We start from the raw sequence: 21,764 nt of genomic DNA, 5'->3' as shown, positions 1-21,764 counted from the left end.
GGAGTAAGGGGGGGATTGAAGCAATGAAGCTTATATTGCAGAGCAGGGAGAGCTAGTGTAGTAAAAAAGTACGATGAGTTGTAGACCACAAACATGTAATGGTGTTATCGTTTTTGAGAGAGAGAGATTGATTCTTGTGATGGCATGGGGGGTACAAAGGGACCAAAGCCAACCAGTGATGACAGCTGATGAACACTTTCCCTCCAATTTCATTGTCAGCCACCATTTCAAAATGCCATCATAATAATATGTATACCTAGGTTTTTTTTTTTTTTTTACTTTCTAATTTGTATACACAAAAATATACAAAATTATCAAAATTTATTATTTTTGACTATCACTTAACTATTAATGTTTAAAAATATAAAATAAAATATATTACTGAATTACTGGACTAAAAGAACTAAATTAAAAAAATTAAATTAATAGCTAAATAATAAAAAAAAAATTCTCATACCTCCTAATATTTCTATTATATATATATGGTAAAAATTTTGGATATAAATAAAATTATTTTAAATATGAAATATAACTTTTGTACTTCATATATATTCTATGAAATAACCATGTCTAATAATAAAATAGACACTAATAAACTAACTATTAAAAAAACTTAAAACTAATGTTAGTCATAAAAATTGAGTTTTATTTAACAAAAATAATTAATTATTAAATTTTTATTGATTCTATTAAAAAAATTAAATTTTTAAATTATTATTTTATTATTATCTTCAACTTCTTGAGATCCTAATTTTTTTTATTAATATCCAAAAAATTGGAACTCATCTTTTGAAACCATTTTCATTAACATATACCTACTCTCTCTTATATTACCACTTTTCATTTTAACCCTACATTGCTAAAACTCAAGCTTGCACACAGTAAGGGAATAAAAGAAGAAAAAGAAAGAAAAGAGAGGGAGATCATAGGAATTTGAATGGGAATATGAGTAAAATATTTATTTCTTTTGTTACAAGGTAAAGAATATTATTTTTGATAGATATATAAGATGAGACAGATTTTATATATATTTTAGTTATTTAAATATAATATTTTGATGTTTTTTGTATTTCTTTTGTTATAAAATTTTACCACGTATTACATATAGTGAATATGATATAATATGTTTTTATTTGTGAAATTTGGACTAAAAATATATCTAATTTATAATCTAAATTTTTAGATTACTTAAATTTGTCTTTTTTTAAATTTATTTTGTAATTATCATAATTTTTAGATATAATTATACTTTAAACAAAACAAATTTCATAAAATAGAGTAAGTAATGATTACAGTTTAAAACCGTGACTACAAAATAAGTTATGACTATAGTTTAAAATAGTATGATTATATAACAAGCTATAATCACACTTAAAGGGTAACCATAAATCAAGTTATGAAAATAACTTAAAACCAATATAACTATGATCACAATTTTTATACGTAATCATAAAGTAAATTATCATCACAATTAAAAAATTGTGATCTAAAGTGTTAGATAGAAAACACTACAAAAATTTATGGTGATGTCAAAATAGGTCACGGTAGACCATAAACTAAAAATATTATAGTAAAAAAACAAAAAAGAACAAAAATGGAGAAGAAAAGAAGGAGGAGGAGGCTAACTTGGGAGTCATCATGGCTGCCATAATAAAGAAGAGAAAGAAATAAATGAAGAGTGATAGAGAGCAAAAAAAAAGAAAGAGAGGAACACAAAAAAAGGGTAAAAAAAAAAAAAGAGAAAATAGAGAAGAGGTCAGACGAGGGCGACGACCGTGGTCGAAGGAGCAAAAGCATAACGAAGTCATGAACCATTAGGCCTCATTTTTGTCTCTTTGTCTCCCTCCATCTTCTTCCTCTTCCCTTTCTTCACTAATGTCCCGCCATCTGAGTATTAGGGATAATAAACATCTCAGGTCTTCATCCAAAACATTTGAACTAATTTTGGAGTTTACTAAGAATTGAACTCTTGACCTTTCACACATGAAGTTCTAATACCATATCATGATATTACTCATCCCAAAAATTTCAGCTGATGAGAAATGATACATTAATGATTATATCTCTAATACTTCTTAAATCTCTATTGTACATATTGTACAAACATTCCATTGGCTCCGTATACTTTCTCTTCATTCTATTATTCTGGTTCTCGCCTCATTCGTTCTGTTCTTCAGTCTTTGCCTCGGCATCGAAGTGCGACCTAGGCAACAATGGCTTTTAGCTAGTCCTCATTTTTTTGCTTAAATTTTTATTTTAATTTAGTGGAAGTGTCAGTGAAAGTAGATTTTTTTTAAGCTGTGTTGTTGGTGATGTTATTAGTAGTGGTAATGTGATTGTTAGCGTTTTTTTTTCTATTTAAGAGAATCTAATAAAAGATTAAAAACATTTATCAATTTTGCATTGGCTTGTCAATCCATCAATACCTCTATGATATACATAGTGGGTCCTCCTAAAGATAACTGCATAACAAGACAATCATTCATAAATCACACTATAAATCAAATAGAAACTCATCATCATCAGACAATGAATTATTTGATGTTTCTCTCAATATGTACATCCATTCTTTTATTTCAAACTTTAGCTTCAACAAATTTGAAATACTTTTAAAATGTTACAGCGTTTCATCATGTGTTTGCATTGCAAGATGAGGCTAATTTTTTTGCTTATATACGTTTGTTATAAATTATCGAGTTAATTTTGAAATAAATTTAAAATATATTTTATTCTAATATTAAAGCCTTGCTAAAAATAAAATGAATTTACCAAATCAAAAGTATTAAAAACCATTGTCAACAAACAGGCTAGAATTGAAATAGCAGTTAAAGCAACTAAGCAATACTACATATTTAAATTTTTTTATGAATTAAATTTAACTAAGTTAAACAATAAAATTAATAAAATTTGGAGTATTATTATCTATAATTAATTTTTATTAATATTAGACCAATTTAATTAGACTTCATTAATAAAACATTTAGATGTGTAGTATTATTCGCAGTTAAGTAGCTAATATTTAAAAAAAATTATTTTAAAAGTCGAAAAAATTAGTTTTACACTCTAAAAATATGTGACCTCTCATTCCCTTCACCTCTCTTCTTCTCTTCTTCTGCGTCTTTTGCTTAGAAGTCGTCGTGCTTGGCAGCCGTGCGTCCTCAATTGCGAACGATTTTTGTAGTTATGCTATAAAAGACATTCCAAAACCGCGCTGCTGCGGACGCCATCCATTACCGTCCATCGCTCAAAAATTGTCTGTGTCTCAGTAGTCACACCTGACACGTCCTTGCACTTTCTTCTTCGCTTGATCACTGCTGCTTCCACCTCTTTACGGTCAAGAAACAAGAGGATTCTTTTTAATAATGTGGGATGCTTTTTTTTAGGTTTTTAATAACGGAATTTTTCAGATATGTCTTTTTTATAAGTTTTGGATGTTTTTTTTTGTGTTAGATTTTTTATCATAATTAGAAGAGTTTTTTTTATATTGACAATAATGTTAGAGGTTTTTTTATATTTTAGATATTTTTTTCAATTGATTTTAGACATTTTTTTTAGTTTATTTAGAGTCCAACTAATAGTTATTTAGTTGTTGATTATATTTTAGTTGATTACTTAGCATAATTACAAAAGTAATGGGAACTGTAATTGATAACATACTAGCTCATAGAATTTTGTCAAACATGCTACTACAATGCATGTAATGAATTAAAATTCATTTTATTCTCTTCATTCGAACTATATATATAAGGTTTGAGACATTACTTACAAACTGAAATTTATAACAATGTGCTACATATATATATAGTTATAAACTTATAATTCAGGTTCAGCTTCCTTGCTGAAGAGTAGATAGTAGATAGCTTTAATTTTGGTACATTTTATCGTCAAAGCAATTGTCTCTTTTATTGTCTTTTTCATACCATCTTTATATACCTTCATTCAGAATTCAGATAAATGCATGTGATCTTGTCAACATGCACAGCTTCATGCATACAACCCATGTGCTGCAATTACTACCGACCACAACAAATTACTTTTTTTTAAATAATTATTTGAGTAATTATAGTTTAAAAAATGTATTTAAACAACATTTTTGGTAGTGCATTTGACTTTAATCTTTAAAACAGTTAAATTTATAAACAATAAATAAAAAGGCAGCTTGACTTGCACTAATAATAACCAATGACGATCGATGATGATAAATCTATCCCATCATTTTCTCAGCAAAACCTACCTTCCCATTTCATTTCCACATAATAAGAGAGTACACGTGGTCGACCTCAATCAACACAAATTGCACGTATGATTGGGATTATGATATGATATGAAATCAGGACTATATATGTTGTATGATTATATATGTGGGGCAAATAAAGGAGATACAGCAAGTGGGAAAATCAGTGTTTATATATATTCGAGTCATAATTTATTTAGGGCACATACATGTTTAGAAACTTGATTTTCTTTACTCTTTCCGTACAATATGTTGTAACTTCTTTCATTCTAAATTATTGTCATTTTTATTTTTTAAATATATTAAAAAATAGTATTTTTAGTCAGTTATACACGCATATTTATATAGAGGTCAAAGAGAATAAAATTGATAACATGAAAATTTTCAATGACTTAGAGAAGGAGTTGAATTTATGGTGATTTCTTTTAATTTTATATATTTTAATTTTAAATCAGATTTAAATTAAAATTATTGTTGAGTCTGCAATGTTAATTATGCAAGAGATAATTTTATTTTACCTCATATCGAATAAAAATAGAAATAGAGCATAAAAGAGTAAATGACACAACCATGTTTTGATTCAACCACCATGTGCAATATGATCTACATTTAATTTCCATCATAATTATGGTAGAATTTTCACTATCTTTCTCAAAAATTACAAATATTAATTTTCAAGGATTCTACCCAATCTTATTAGGAACAAATCAAACTTCTACCCAAACTTTTTGCTAAATTTACTTTCTAAACTTTCAATCACTAAGTACTTACCCAACTTACCAAAGGAATCCTCTCAGAATCATGAATACAAATCAGAAATACATACAACAGAATTTGACATGATTTCTGATTTTTTTTCAAGATTTTTTTTGCCTTTTTTTTTCAATGACTTTTTTTTTAATACCTCCATGTTTGTTTTTTTCCATTGAATGTAAATAAAGAAAGATAAAACTGAAGAACATAAATTTTAATGTAAAACTATGAAGGAGAAAAAGATATAGCAAAAATGTTATGAAGACTTAAATAATGTGCTCTTTCTTCCTATTTCAATTTTTTGCCATTTACTCTTTTAAATAAGAGTAAAGTTTTCAAATTAAAACTTGAGTTTGGTTGTGAAGGATTACCATGTGTTCATAACACGCAGCGGAAGAAAAGAAAGTAATCCTTAAAGATTTATTTTGTGGTAAACTTTATTCCTATAATATAATATAAATTTTAGATCAGATTTAAATACCTGTGTACGCTAGTAAAAATCTTTTTCTCCTTCGATGGTACGAAGGCACTATGCGTATCCACACCAAGACCAACCTTTGCTGTCAACTCCTTAACCAATGGACATCTGATCTAAATTGAGAAACCTCTTGCAACTCTTTGCACGCCATAAAATTCTTCTCCAAGAATTAAGCTCACATACATTTATGTGTGTAGAGGTAAAGGAATAAAACCCTTGTTATTCTCTCGTATGACATTCCTGTACTCTTGATGTACATATATATAGTATGGGATTTGTTATTGATTTTAAATTTGATTCTCAATTCAAATTTAAATCATATCTTGAAATTCCAAATCTTGAATCATTCAAATTTTATGAATCATATCATAACAATTTAAAACATAATCGATTTGGATCTCATCCAAATTTATAATTCAAATTCAGAAATAGAATAACTAATTATTCTCAAATCTCATTTAATATTCTCAATTATCATATTATTATTATATTCTTGGTGCTAGCAAAGAATATAATAATATTCCATTTGAATTAATATAATTATTTATTTGATCAAATCAAAATAATAATTAAATAATTCTACAACAAAGATTAGAACACTCGTTAGTATGTGACCCCATAGGTTCAATACTAAGCGGGTAGTAAATTAGTCATACTAAATTTACTAATCAAGGTTGGCGTCTAGCAACGCTCCTCAACGACCCGATAGTATGAAGTAATATATTTTTACTAAGAACTTAAGAAGAACAAAGTATAATTCCTTCCATCTTTCTACCTCTTGGTTAACCCTTAGAGTATGGTTTAATTGTCAAACTCTAACTTGTTACCATTATTATAATGAACTGTGAATGACTTAAGAAACTCATTTCTTCATTCATTCAATCTCCTTGGCCAAGGTTTTATTCATCTCAGTCATTATAATCATAGAGCTCAAACTCTTTACCGAGAGTTGATGGATTCCTTATTGACTAATCATTAATTTTACAAGTATTTAAATCATACCCAATATCCATTCAACTAGCACCCTAGGGTATTAGGTGTCCGGAATCAAAGTATAATAAATACATTATTAATTACTATATAGTTGCAGGTCAAAGGAAACTCTATTACCATGTTCATCTTGAGAATATCCTATTGACAAATATGCGGTAATTATAACCATTAGGAATTCTCAGAGTGAGTCAGTTCAATGGTCATATCTCTATATGCACCATCTATATATATAATTTAATAAATGAGATCTATTAATCTTCATCCAATAAAGACCATTATATATATATTGATCTTTCCGGATTATTAATGTCCTTTTTAATAATCCTATGACCAAGAACAATTTAGATTAAATTATAAAAGATTTATCTCTCAATATTGTGATCACTATCACAATGATAAATCTCTAAATTTAATCAAGGACATTATTATATTAACATTTTAATATAATAACGATAACAAATTATTTGACACGTGATTGATTAGATTGTGGTCATACTATTTATTCCCAACAATCTCCCACTTGCACGAGAGCTAATCATGATAGATTGGATCTTGGGCATACTATTATCACAATAATCTCCCACTTGCACTAGAGCCAATTAATCATGTGTATAATTTTTCAATGCACATTTGTGTTTATCAAAACTCTTTTGACCTTAAACACCTTTCCTCTTGAGCATGTTTGCTTGACCTTTTGTAAAATACACTTAATACATAATAAATATCACGTTTTTTTAAAATATGAAATCTCCCACTACAATAGTGCATAATTTTATTTTAATGACAATCTTTATTGAACATGATTATAAAAAGTCTAAGTAACCATTAGATCTATCTTTATAGAATTGTATCATTATACAAATAGGCTACTTTTTCAAAAAGTTAGTTTGTACTCCCACTCTTTCTTTAAGATGGAATCCATTTTCTAAAAAAATGAGTTTTACCTCTTATTATAAACACTTTGTCATAAGAAGAGTAATAAAAATAATCTCATTATTTCTTTAAGGTAACCAATAAATCTCATTTTTTGGACCTAATATCAATTCTATTGTTGTGCAATCTCTTAACACATATAAGGCATCTCCAAACTCTAATGTTTTTTGAGTTTCAGCTTGTATCTTTTTCATATCTCATATGGATAAAAAAATGGATTTAATGAGAAATTTGTTAATTTAGCAACATTCTAAAACGTAGTCCAAATATTTAAAAAACAGTGACCCTCATCTAAATCAAATTCCATGTTTCTTTAAACATGATGGAGTACATAGAGTACTATTATTTGTGCGTTGAGAGAATCTCATTCTCTATTTGAATAGAATATCAATTAGATGTTAGAGATTTTACTTTAAGCTCTTTATAATAAAAATACTCAATATTTTTATTATTGGTCAAACCAACCCTTAAGAGCAATTTTGATTGGCATCCTCAATACTCATCTTGGATTTTTCAAAAAGACCACAAACCTTAATTATATTAGGGCCAATTATAAATTGTATGTAACAAAATAAATCTCCAAAAATGCTTGCAAGAACAATTCTCGCAAAAGCCATTTGCCTAATGGCATTTCAACTTCTAAAGTTGTTTAATTCAAAATATATTGCCCAATACTCCCACTAGTTCAAATAAAATCTTTGATAGTCATACTATCTTACTTTGGGCATCATACATCTTCTCAAGATGTTTAATAATAAATAGTAAGTATATGCTTTTGAAATTGGAACTCATGGTTGTCAAAACAACCCAGTAAAGCAATATTTCAAATACTTCACAAGTACTGACTATTCCATCACAAATTTTATTGGACAATATTATTTCAATAAAATTATCATCTCCATGATAACCCTTTCATATATGAGAACAATTCTCAGATGTTAGCCATTATATTACTTTCAAGTATGCCACACCAAAGGTAGACATATTTAAAAATTTAAAATATGAAAGTAAATTAAGAAATCTATATTTCTGTTAAAATTATTTAGAATCATGAATGAGTACCTTGGTTGTCAAGTTGTTACTCATACCTATTCCAAATAAACATGATTAAATTGCATCCCATACAATTCTAATCTCAAATAATTATCTGGTTGTCAGACAATTATTTAACTGAATTATGTTTTATACCCCTAGGTTGTCTAGGTTCAAGTATAAAATTAATTCTCCTTATGCATCATCATATACATAAATAAATTATATCTGTGATTACAAGTCTCCTGGTTGTCAGGTCGTTCTTTGTAAACAAGAGATAAATTTATTTTTGATAATATCCTAACTTTTAGGACTTATTTCTATTGTTAGAGAATTTCTACCAGTATTCTTGGATTAAATTTTATACTCCTAGATTGTCTATGTAAAAATATAAAATTAAATCTCTAATACATCAAATATATATACTGATTATTATCTTAAAAATAAAACTCCTGATTGTCATGCCGCTCTTTATAATAAGAATATTAGAAAAACTAATTTCTAAAATTATAGTGTTCAAAACACATCAATCAAATCAAAATTTGATTTTTCATGTACTAACGTTTAGCATTAAAAAAAATTATCAAATCAAATTTGACTTTTATATATACACTTATATATATAAAAATAAACAAAAGATATTTTGCATCTTATTCTTTTTATTGTGATCAAAATCACAATAAAATTTAATAAATAAATAAAATCATACAAAATATTTGATTATAAATATAATTTTTATATTAAAAGAATGATAATTTAATCCCAATTAAATAATTAAAATAATTAACTATTAATTTATTAAAAAACCATCTCAATGGAAATAAATACATCACATGCTTAAAAAAATAATTTGAATTAATCATATTAATTCACAAACTTTAAGAAATAGGAATAAAAATTTAAACACAAAAAAGTCAAAGCTCTGATACCACTGAAGAATTATCATGTGTTCATAACACGCGCAGCGGAAGAAAAGAAAGTAATCATTAAAGATCTATTTTGTGCGTAAACTTTATTCCTATAATATAATATAAATTTTAGATCAGATTTAAATACCTGTGTACGCTAGTAAAAATCTTTTTCTCCTTCGATGGTACGAAGGCACTATGCGTATCCACACCAAGACCAACCTTTGCTGTCAACTCCTTAACCAATGGACATCTGATCTAAATTGAGAAACCTCTTGCAACTCTTTGCACGCCATAAAATTCTTCTCCAAGAATTAGGCTCACATACATTTATGTGTGTAGAGGTAAAGGAATAAAACCCTTGTTATTCTCTCGTATGACATTCCTGTACTCTTGATGTACATATATATAGTATGGGATTTGTTATTGATTTTAAATTTGATTCTCAATTCAAATTTAAATCATATCTTGAAATTCCAAATCTTGAATCATTCAAATTTTATGAATCATATCATAACAATTTAAAATATAATCGATTTGGATCTCATCCAAATTTATAATTCAAATTCAGAAATAGAATAACTAATTATTCTCAAATCTCATTTAATATTCTCAATTATCATATTATTATTATATTCTTGGTGCTAGCAAAGAATATAATAATATTCCATTTGAATTAATATAATTATTTATTTGATCAAATCAAAATAATAATTAAATAATTCTACAGCAAAGATTAGAACACTCGTTAGTGTGTGACCCCATAGGTTCAATACTAAGCGGGTAGTAAATTAGTCATACTAAATTTACTAATCAAGGTTGGCGTCTAGCAACGCTCCTCAACGACCCGATAGTATGAAGTAATATATTTTTACTAAGAACTTAAGAAGAACAAAGTATAATTCCTTCCATCTTTCTACCTCTTGGTTAACCCTTAGAGTATGGTTTAATTGTCAAACTCTAACTTGTTACCATTATTATAATGAATTGTGAATGACTTAAGAAACTCATTTCTTCATTCATTCAATCTCCTTAGCTAAGGTTTTATTCATCTCAGTCATTATAATCATAGAGCTCAAACTCTTTACCGAGAGTTGATGGATTCCTTATTGACTAATCATTAATTCTACAAGTATTTAAATCATACCCAATATCCATTCAACTAGCACCCTAGGGTATTAGGTGTCCGAAATCAAAGTATAATAAATACATTGTTAATTACTATGATAGTCGCAGGTCAAAGGAAACTCTATTACCATGTTCATCTTGAGAATATCCTATTGACAAATATGCGGTAATTATAACCATTAGGAATTCTCAGAGTGAGTCAGTTCAATGGTCATATCTCTATATGCACCATCTATATATATAATTTAATAAATGAGATCTATTAATCTTCATCCAATAAAGACCATCATATATATATATTGATCTTTCCGGATTATTAATGTCCTTTTTAATAATCCTATGACCAAGAACAATTTAGATTAAATTATAAAAGATTTATCTCTCAATATTGTGATCACTATCACAATGATAAATCTCTAAATTTAATCAAGGACATTATTATATTAACATTTTAATATAATAACGATAACAAATTATTTGACACGTGATTGATTAGATTGTGGTCATATTACTTATTCTCAACAGGTTGAACATCTTTAACTTTGTTCTTCTTCTCCAAAAATAAGAGCAGAGACTCAGAAGAGAACAGTATCATTGATTCATGACTTGTAGAGTTAGCTTGAATTCTTACCCAATTATTTCTCTTTTTTTTATATATTTCAAAGATTTGAATCATTGATCTATTTTTTTGCTCAAAATTTTAATTATGACATTTGATTTACAACAAAAAAAAGGGCAACTTCCATTTTCTTTTTTTTATCCAAAAAAGTGTAGCAGGCAGATGGTAGCTTCAACATGCTATAATGGTTGCACAAAGATGACAACTTCCTTCTTTGCTTTGCCTCTGAATCAAATCAAATTTGATTTTACCTTTTAACTCCAATTTTTTACTTTTCCCTCTCTTACCTTTTTACGTAATGATTCACTTTTTCTCATTATTTAAATTTAATCTAAACATTTCTTTTTGCTTGTGAAACTTCTTTTCTTCCTTAATTTAAGGTTAGTCACATAGGCCATGGACAAAAGAAAGAAGTGAGTATTTAATTAGAGAGATGAGCACATTAATTACGGACTTGAAAAGAGAATAAGTGCTGGCTCTTGTAATTGGATCTGTGTTGACCTTTTTATTTTTCTGCATAATAAACATACATATCACACACACTTTTAAACTTTCAACCCAAACCACTAATATTTGTTATTATCAAATTATTATTATTATTTTTTAAACTCAACATAATATATGTCATGAAACATTTTGTCTTATAAGTTTAAATTAAAAAAATATTTATTTTTAACATTTTTTTACACAAATTTTGTTTACATTTTTGTAATTTTTTTTTAAATAACAAAAATTAAACTTTAAATTTTTACATTATAAAAATTCTGAAATTATATTATAAATCTCAAAGGATCAATATTTGAAAAAAAAATTTCATATCGAGAGCCAATACTTGAAAAAACAGCCTTATAAGACCTTAATTAAAATTTTTTGCCATTGAACTAGTTTTTGTAGTGATAATTCTTCCAATATTTTGTAGCTCATTACATTTGTACTTTTATTGAGAGTTGACCAATAAAAAAAATTATCTGCAAAGATTTTTAATAAGTGGAACGTTCTAATCGTTAGAAGACTAAGTGAAGTGCTGCTAAGCAGCGCCTTTGTTGTAGTGATAGTCTCGACTGCTCTATTTTAAGTGAACGCAAAATAGAACAGTTGAGAGTATATCATGAAACTATTTGCTTAAAAACTTAAGTTAATTATGAATAATTATATTTTTAATATATATTAATTTAGAACAAAAAAAATACCCTCCATATTAGATAATGAATGTTAATTAAATATAACAAAAAAACTTTTTAAAAATATTACACCCATTATTTTAATTTATTGAAAATGCAGTAGTATTCGCCTTATAAATTCACATAATAATTTAAAAGAGCATCACATAATTAACTTTTTACTTTGATATTAGTTGTCATTCATATATGCAAGATTTGAGTTAATATTTAAAATGACTTTTGAAATTTGACTCTCGATTCAATTTAATTCTCGAATTTTTAATTTATTCAAATTGTATCCTGAAATTTTAATACGTGCCTTAAATTTTGGCCTTTTTGTCCATTTCCGTCAACGGAAAAATAACATGGCAAATTTAGTTAACACTTTGCAGTGACACAAAAAAAGGGCTTCGTTTTTCAAAACTCCAATTCCTTGTTCTTTTATCACTGAGGGGTGTCAAATTTCCATGGTGCCAAATCCAAACAAACCAACAAGAAACTCCTGCAAGGTCCTTCTACCACTGTCATATTTGTAATCGTTGCCACCTCTTTTTTGGTCTTGCAACCTTGGCCACTGCACCGACTTGCACGGTTCATCGCCCCCTCCTTCTCCTCCTCCTCCTTATACTGTATCTTCTTGTTTTTCTCTTATTCATTTTGTCTTGGTCGAAATAATCAACCTCTGAATCAGCCACTTCAATCACATGAAAAGCTTCCGAAATAATGGGAGAGGGGACAGTGGTTCTAGCGTCGACGGCTTTGAGAACGTGGATGAGACTCCCGATGAAAGAAGAGGGTGAGTTAAGGTTGTAGTATCGCATTGGAACCATATCTCCCATTCTATATTTTCTTTTTCAATAATGATGATGATGATGATGATGATGATTAAGAATCAGTTTGAAATGAAATGGAAGAAGTAGGAGAGGTTGTGGTTGTCGTTGTTGTTGTGAATGAAGCAGATGCTCATTCGTGTAGATGAAGGTGATGATGATTACTTGATCATTGTGAAAATTATGAATGTAACACCCTACCATACAGAGTCTTATGCTTAAGTCATAATTCAAAGATGGCAAAGTATTACGACCTCTAAAATAAAAATTTAGTACATATAGTAGTATGAATAATTGATTATAACTAGGAGCCTTTGTAGAAAAAGGGGTAAACAAAAACCGCAACCTTAAAGCGCAATACTCCGATCGATAACGTAACGAAAAGGATAACCAACGCGTGATTATATATAAACAGAGGAGTGTCAAAAACAGGAATATCAAGACTCAAAACCCGGCTGCGAAGATAACCGGTCCGAGTATAACAATATACATAGGATAAAATAAGGAAAACCCCAAAGGAAACCCAAAGGGACACAAATACATAAAACCTATTCTCCAAAATCTCCCATAAGAGGAGTCATCACAGTTTGTATTATTTAATGGAGATAAAAGTGTCTAAGCAAAACATATAAACCAAAACATAGCCCCGAGAGCAAAGGATCTTCGCAATAAAAGAAGTCTCCAGCATGCATCAGCGGGACGCCTCACGTCCTGCATCTGAAAACCACAAAATCCGCATGGGTGAGAACCAGAGGTTCCCAGCAGGTAACAGTTTCCACATATATAATACATAATAATAGAGGAAAGCCAAAGGCAATCCTAGAGCTTCCTCCAGATAATATCAAAGCTTATAAACAAGCTAAACCATATAAGGGCATCTGACTAAAGATTCTTCAGTCTAACTAATACTTCCCTTTCCAATTCCTTCAGACCTCCCATCCACCAGCAGGAGTATAATATAGCAAACACAGTTATATCAGACAAGGAATATACAAATAGGAGCAAGTAAGACATTTAGACAATTAGCAAGTTATATGCAGTCAAATAGGCAATCTCAAACAATTCACATAGTATGCATATGATGAATGCCTGTCCCTAGTGGCTGATGATATCATCTTGTCGGTTATATAGCCAACCCGACAAGTCCTGGTCGCTAACCATTGGACTGTCCCTCTGTCGTGCATCCCCAAATTCGAGTTATACTCGTTATAAACTTGATCATAAACATGATCCATATACATCACCCTCACTGGTGAATATTTACGGGGGTTCGAGCTCATCCGGGCCTTTCACAGTGCCCGGCCACACTTACAACATAGGGTTAACAGAGCTTCGAGTCTCAACCTGGAGCACGTGGTGGCTAGCCACTGCTACTACCCAAGGAAACTCGTACTCAGATAGTGGAAGTGCAAATTTCACAATTATCAATAATTCAGCATCAACATGCATGAATTCTCATCCATGGATCAACATCCATACTAGCCATTCCGGCTCACGGTTCAATCCAGAACCAGCCAATATTCATAGCATACACAGCTATTCCGGCTCATGGTTAAATCCATAACCAGCCATTTCATTAACAATTATAGCCTTTCGGCCCATGGTATAACAAGCACTTCCTCCACCATCCTCCACATCTCACATAATCATCTTGATCCTCATTGATCATTCATATTTCCCTTGCTTCACTCGCAAGTTATCACATTCACTAGCCCCTTTTTAATAGCTAGGCATGCCATAATGATTTAAGACATAAATGGTGAGATCGGAGGCTTAGAAGTATGAGATTTGGCTTTTAAAACTCAAAAATCAACTTTGGGATGAAGACAGGGCCGCGCGTACGCGCACACCACGCGCACGCGTGTATGGCCTCAAAAACTAATCGACGCGCAAGCGTCATGCACGCTAACGCGTGGATTCCAAACTTGCCCATCGGCGCGCAAGCGTCAACCACGCGTACGCGCGGGTGTTCTCGTGCCCCAGGCACAACACCGGCACAGTTCTGGCATAACTCTCTGGAAAATGGCTGGGCATTGGGTGCAGCACAATCGGCGCGCCCGCGCACATCACGCGTACGCGTGGATGGCGCTTTTCGGAAGATCGGCGCGCACGCGCCAGGTGCGCCCACGCGCAAGGGGTCGTTCTGCTAAAAATTTTCTAAGTTAAAAAGCTGCAGAATTTCACAGGTTTTTACCCCAATCTTCCAACGGACATAACTTCCTCATTTTAAATCGTTTTTCGCCCGTTCTTCGAACGGCATGGACATCCCGGATCCAATTTCATTTCTAAACAGATTTTGTACAAAACGGGGATCCGTAGTCCAAGTTATGTCCCGTCAAAGTATGCCCAAAAACCATATTTTCATACAAAACCACAATATGCCATTTTCAAAACAAACTATTTTCAACTCTTTCCAAAATCAATCAAAACATGTCAATTTCATCCCTTTTCTTTGAAATCAATTCAAAATGTATCAAATTCAACATTAAGCCTCCTCAACTCACACATTGACACATAACTCACAATTTACCAAAATCACTATTTCACCATTTTACTCCACTTCTCCCAAGTGGCTCAAATTCAAACATATTGACATATCCTATACTATTCCACATGCCAATTATCAACAACACCAATTCCAATAAATCATTATGGTACACAATCAACGTCATACTCACCACCAACATGGTTCAACCCACAATTCAACCATAACCAATAATCAAGCATATATCACAACATGCATATTTCTCATACATCATACCACCAAGGCATCAATAATCATCATCACATATATGACCACATCATATATCTCAATCATTCAATAACATCAACCATTCAATGCCTATCTTAGGGCCTCTAGCCTAAGTATTTCCTACCACATTACATATTAGATACGGGAAACCGAAACCATACCTTAGCCGAATTTCCCAAGCTCCACCGGAGCACTTCCAAACCACTTATCCACAAGCCCTCAAGGCCTCAACACCTCCAAGAACAGATTTTTCACCACCAAACCCTTTCCAAGCTTTTCAAAGTCACCAATTAAGCTCCAATATCCACACATACACAACCTAAGCCACAACCATCATACCCATACACAACATCTCAAAACCCAAACATCATAAAACAACAAAATACACTAGGGTTGAGAATCTTACCACACCCAAGGTCCAAGGAGACAAGATTAACCTTCTCCTTCAAGAGGGTTGGGTCCTATAACATCAAAGAACCCAAAATCTCAACATTTTACCCATGAAACTCGAAAATAGGGGCTGAGATTTCGAACAGCAAGGTGTGGCTTACCTCAAGATTGATTATATGGGTTTTGTAGAGCTCTCCGCGGTGAACGCGTGGCCGCAAACGGAGCGGCAATCGGAGCTCTAGATCAAAAGTTATGGTGATTTGAAGATCAAGTGAGAGAGAGAAGTTGAGAGAATGTTCTACCCTTCCTCTCCACCATTTCAGCTTGTGTGTGTAACAAATGAGGAGAGAGAGTGCTGAAAACTAGGGTTTTGGTTAAGTTATGTTGGGCCAAGGGCCCACTTTGGGTCCAATTGGCCCGGTTTGGCCCGTTCGGTCCAATCTTGGTCCGAATTCTATAAAATTGGTACCAAAATTCTCGTCTCAGTCTCCTCTATCACATTTAGCCATAAAAATCACATTTTAGGCTTTCTAGAATAAATTCTCATTTATGGGTTAATTAGCTATTAATTAACCGGGTTTTACATTCTACCCACCTAATTGGGAATTTTGCCCACAAAATTCAAATACAATTACCTGAGAATAAATGCGGATAATCCGTTCGCATCTCCGACTCAAGTTCCCAAGTGTGTTCCTCAACACCGCCTCGACTCCAAGCCACTTTCACTAAAGAAACCTCTTTTCCACGCAACCGTTTGATACTAGTATCATCAATTCTGACTGGAGCCACTGGAAGCGTCAAATCTTCCCTTAACTGAATCGATTCAGGTTCCAACACATGACTAGCATCAGGGGTGTACTTCCGAAGCTGCGACACGTGAAACACGTCGTGCAGGTTCGAAAGATGAGGTGGTAGAGCCATCCGATACGCCACTGGTCCGATCCTTTCCAGGATTTGAAATGGACCAATGTATCGAGGATTCAACTTCTTTGCCTTAATCGCCCTACCTACTCCCGTAGTCGGAGTAACCTTAAGGAAAACATGATCTCCTTCCTCAAATTCTAAGGGCTTTCGCCTCTGATCGGCGTAACTCTTTTGACGACTCTGCGCCGTAAGCATCCTATCACGGATTTTCTTGACTTGTTCAGTAGTCTCAGCTATCATTTCCGGCCCCAACAAGCTTTTCTCTCCAGCTTCATACCAACATAACGGAGATTGACATTTCCTCCCATACAAGGCCTCATACGGAGCCATCCCAATGCTCGCATGATAGCTATTATTGTATGCAAACTCCACCAATGGCATATACCGATCCCAACTCACCGGTTGGTCCAAAACACAAGCTCTCAACATATCCTCTAGTGTTTGGATCGTCCTTTCAGATTGACCATCTGTTTGAGGATGGTAAGCCGTGCTCAAGCTTAATCGGGTTCCAAAAGCTTTCTGAAATGCACCCCAAAACCTTGAAGTGAAACGAGGATCTCTATCAGAGATTATAGTAGCAGGTACACCATGAAGTCTCACAATCTCCTTTATGTATAACCGTGCTAGCTCCTCAAGGGTGTAAGTCATCCGAATGGGCAAAAAGTGAGCTGACTTCGTCAGTCGGTCCACAATCACCCAGATAGCATCAAAACCAGCCCTAGTCCTTGGCAATCCCGACACAAAGTCCATTGCAATACTTTCCCACTTCCATTGTGGAATCTCTAAAGGTTGCAACATCCCGAAAGGTCTTTGATGTTCAATCTTCACCTTCTGACAAGTTAAGCACTTTGATACATATTCCGCCACATCATTCTTCATTCCTGGCCACCAGAACATTGCCTTTAAATCATGGTACATCTTAGTACTTCCCGGGTGAATGGAGAATCCGCTTTTGTGTGCCTCCTTTAAAATATCTTGCCTCAAAGTGCCAACATCCGGCACAATGATCCTACCCTTGAATCTCCATAACCCATCTTTTTCTTCCGACACTCTCCACCGTTTTCCTTGCTCAATAGCCGGTAACACCTTCCATAACGCTTCATCATTTTGATGAGCCTTTAGGAGTTCGGACTTAAAATCACTTGAGATCTCTAATCGGCTCAAACACAAAGTTCCGGATACTTCTCGAGCACCAATTTGTAGACTCTCAAATCCCTTGAGCAATTTCTCCTCTTGAAGCATCATCCAAGCCGCATATAACGACTTCCGACTTAACGCATCCGCCACTACGTTCGCCTTTCCCGGATGGTAATTCAACTCAAAGTCGTAGTCCTTCAACAATTCCATCCACCTCCTCTGCCTCATATTGAGCTCTTTCTGATCAAAGAGATACTTCAAGCTTTTATGATCAGAGAAAACTTGGAACTTAACCCCATAGAGATAATGCCTCCACACCTTCAAGGCAAACACAACCGCAGCGAGTTCCAAATCGTGCGTAGGGTAACTAACTTCATGAGGTCTCAACTGTCGTGAGGCATACGCCACCACATTACGATGCTGCATCAGCACGCATCCTAGACCCTTCAATGAGGCATCACAATACACCTCAAATGGCTCATTCGGCTCGGGTAACACTAACACAGGTGCAGTGGTCAACTTTTTCTTCAATGTCTGAAAGCTCTCCTCGCACTCAGTAGTCCAAACAAATGGAGTGTCTTTGCGGGTTAACTTTGTCATTGGCAAAGCTATCTGCGAAAATCCTTTGATAAACCTTCGGTAATAGCCAGCTAAACCCAGAAAACTCCTTATCTCTGTTATGGTGGTTGGTTGCTTCCAATCCATCACAGCTTCCACCTTAGTTGGATCTACGGCTATTCCCTTCTTACTCACCACATGGCCCAAAAACTTCACCTCGCTCTTCCAAAACTCACACTTAGACAATTTTGCATAGAGTTTCTTCTCCTTTAGAATCTGCAACACGGTCCTCAAATGTTCCACATGCTCTTCTTCAGTCTTGGAGTAAATTAGTATGTCATCAATGAAGACAACAACGAATTTATCCAAAAACGGACGGAAAACTCTATTCATATAATCCATGAATACCACAGGAGCGTTTGTTAACCCAAAAGACATTACAGTGTACTCGTAATGACCATAACGAGTCCTGAAAGCGGTCTTAGGGATATCCTCACCCCTCACCCTTATCTGGTGATAACCGGATCGCAAATCGATCTTGCAGAAAACTCCAGCTCCTTGTAACTGATCCATGAGATCATCAATTCTCGGCAATGGGTACTTATTCTTTATTGTAACCTTGTTCAGTTGCCTGTAATCCACACAGAGCCGCATACTCCCATCCTTCTTCTTCACCAGTAACACTGGAGCACCCCACGGAGAGACACTTGGCCGTATAAAATTCTTTCCCAACAAATCCTCTAGTTGAGACTTTAGCTCGTTCATCTCTAACGGTGACATCCTATAAGGAGCACTTGAGATTGGCCCCGCCCCGGGCACCAATTCAATAGAGAACTCAACCTCTCGGTTAGGTGGAAACTCATCAATATCATCAGGAAACACTTCCGGAAACTCACACACAACCGGAATCTGCTCCAACCTTTGATCATCACCTGAAACACCCGCTGTTAACAACATGATACCCTGACATTCGGTTCCGGAACAATTCACCATCATCGAATTCAAGTAATAATTATTCACCACGACCGGTCCTTCAGTATCTTCCGGCATAAAGTACACCGACTTTGTAGAACAATCAAGCAGAACATGGCTCTTAGATAACCAATCCAATCCCAAGATAAGATCAAGACCAATCATCGGCAAGCAGATTAGATTATGAACAAAATCACGCTGCTTGAACCTAAAGGTGACTTCCGGGCATCCTAGCCTAGTTACCATGGCTTCATGGGTAGCATTGTACACCTTTAGGTCATAACCTAAGGTTACAATCTTCAATCCTAACGCATGGGCTTTCTCAAATGCAATGAATGAATGTGATGCTCCCGAATCAAATAAAGCATTTAAAGTTTGACCAGCTATTTCACAGTTACCTCGAATGAGTGTCTCAGATCCCTCAGCTCCTACAGCTGAAGTGGTGAACACCCGACCAGTCTGTTGTGCCTTCCCAGCACCTTGTTTCTGCCTCTCCAGACAATTGGCGGCTTTATGCCCCGCTTTTCCACAATTGTAGCACAAACCCCATCCGGCCTTGCATGGTGCTCCCGGATGGTGACTCCCACACCTAGTGCAAGCTTGATCATTCTGAGGCTGCTTCCCAAACTTCTTCCCTTGGGAATTGTTGTTGTTGTTGGGCCTCCTGAAAGAGCTTCCTCTCTTGAAAGACGAACCTCTAGGTGCAAAGCTCTTCCCTCGGTTCTGTGGGAATGATCCCCTTTGACTCCCTTTCTCAGCGGTTGCCCTCTTCACACACTCTTCAGCAACCCTACACTTGTTTACCAACTCGGAGAAGGTCCTAATCTCCATTGGTCCCACTGAACTGAAGATATCACTCCGGAGTCCTCCTTCATACTTAACACACTTCCATTCCTCATAGTCCACTGGGGTCCCTTGGCACATGCGAGAGAACCTGAACAACTCCTCAAACTTGTCAGTATACTCTGATATGGACATAGTACCCTGTTTCAGCTGTAGCAATTCAAGTTCCTTGGCCGTCCTAGCAGAAGTCGGAAAGTACTTCTTATAAAACTCCTCTTGGAAAACATTCCAAGTGATATAATCATCACCTTGCTGCAGAAGGCGTCGGATACCTTGCCACCAATGCGACGCTTCACCGACAAGCATATAGGTAGCAAACTCAACACGCTGTCCTTCAGGCACCACTTGCGCTTGCAGCGCTCGCTCTATAGCCTGAAACCATGTATCAGCCTCAGTCGGACTAGTAGTTCCCTTGAACTTAGGTGGATTAACTTTCAAAAAGTTTGCCAAGGTCATCGGACCCTGAACTCCACCTCCATCATTACCATGGTTGTTCATCTGTTGACCAAGAGCCTCAGCAGTGGCTTGCATAGCAGCAGCCATGTTCTCCAACGCAGCCATAAAGTTCACCGGGTCATTAGGGTTATTCTCCGGTGCACGAGCGTTCGTACGACCTCTCGCACTACCTCTACCGCGTCCACGAGGCGCCATCTGGTTCCTATACATACCAAACAATCGATATTAAGTTGATCAGTCTCAATATCGGAAGTCTAGTACTTCAAAGTCCCAAATGCATGCTCATGAACGTTTATGCCAATTATATCAAGCAGATATACTAATAGCACATAGCACACACACACACAGAGAATGCACAGAAGCATAATCAGTCCATCCCTCAGGCTCTACAGGAACGAACTGCTCTGATACCATAATGTAACACCCTACCATACAGAGTCTTATGCTTAAGTCATAATTCAAAGATGGCAAAGTATTACGACCTCTAAAATAAAAATTTAGTACATATAGTAGTATGAATAATTGATTATAACTAGGAGCCTTTGTAGAAAAAGGGGTAAACAAAAACCGCAACCTTAAAGCGCAACACTCCGATCGATAACGTAACGAAAAGGATAACCAACGCGTGATTATATATAAACAGAGGAGTGTCAAAAACAGGAAT

General features: G+C 33.9%; 1 long non-coding RNA gene across 1 annotated transcript; it reads right to left on the bottom strand.

Annotated features, from left to right (window-relative positions):
* Positions 1-13,455: 13,455 nt before the first annotated feature.
* LOC140174599 (uncharacterized) lies at positions 13,456-16,562 on the bottom strand. Its single transcript, XR_011864335.1, has 4 exons — positions 16,372-16,562; positions 16,227-16,281; positions 15,982-16,139; positions 13,456-13,785 (listed from the first exon to the last, which is right to left on the bottom strand). It is a non-coding gene; the product is annotated as an uncharacterized lncRNA (long non-coding RNA).
* Positions 16,563-21,764: the final 5,202 nt, after the last annotated feature.

The sequence above is a fragment of the Arachis hypogaea genome, chromosome 8, assembly GCF_003086295.3.
Source record: "Arachis hypogaea cultivar Tifrunner chromosome 8, arahy.Tifrunner.gnm2.J5K5, whole genome shotgun sequence".
In the NCBI taxonomy this organism is placed as follows: domain Eukaryota; kingdom Viridiplantae; phylum Streptophyta; class Magnoliopsida; order Fabales; family Fabaceae; genus Arachis; species Arachis hypogaea.
This window is presented reverse-complemented; position numbering and strand designations above follow the sequence as displayed.